The sequence below is a fragment of the Malurus melanocephalus genome, unplaced genomic scaffold (genome assembly GCF_030028575.1).
Source record: "Malurus melanocephalus ecotype Western Australia unplaced genomic scaffold, MMel_1.1 scaffold_224, whole genome shotgun sequence".
Lineage (NCBI taxonomy): Eukaryota > Metazoa > Chordata > Aves > Passeriformes > Maluridae > Malurus > Malurus melanocephalus.
Genome location: NW_026623456.1, coordinates 747866 through 748314, shown reverse-complemented (window position 1 = coordinate 748314; position 449 = coordinate 747866).

The following is a 449-nucleotide window of genomic DNA, read 5'->3' as shown; positions in this document are numbered from 1 at the left end:
CGGGCGGGGGCGGCGCCGCACCTGCCCTGGGGCGGCCACGGCTCCCGGCGGCCCCCGCGCGGCGCCGCACCTGGGCGCGACCGGGACTACAGCTCCCGGCGGCCCCCGCGCGCGGGCGAAGTTGGTCGCCATTGCTGCGGCTTTCCCGGGTCCCGCCCTCCCCTGGGTTCCAGAATCCCGGAATCGCGGAGGGTGGAAAGGCCCTTTGGGATCATTGGGTCCGGCCTGTGCCCGATCGCCTCCCTGTCACCCAGCCCAGAGCACTGAGTACCACGTCCAGGGATTCCTTGGACATCTCCAGGGATGAGGACTCCACCACCTCCCTGGGCAGCCCATTCCAAAACCTACCCCCTCCTTTCCAGGAAGGAATTCCTACTGATATCAACCTGAGCTCCCCCTGGCACAACTTGGCCTGAGGTCATTTCCTCTTGTCCTTTGCCTGTTCCCTG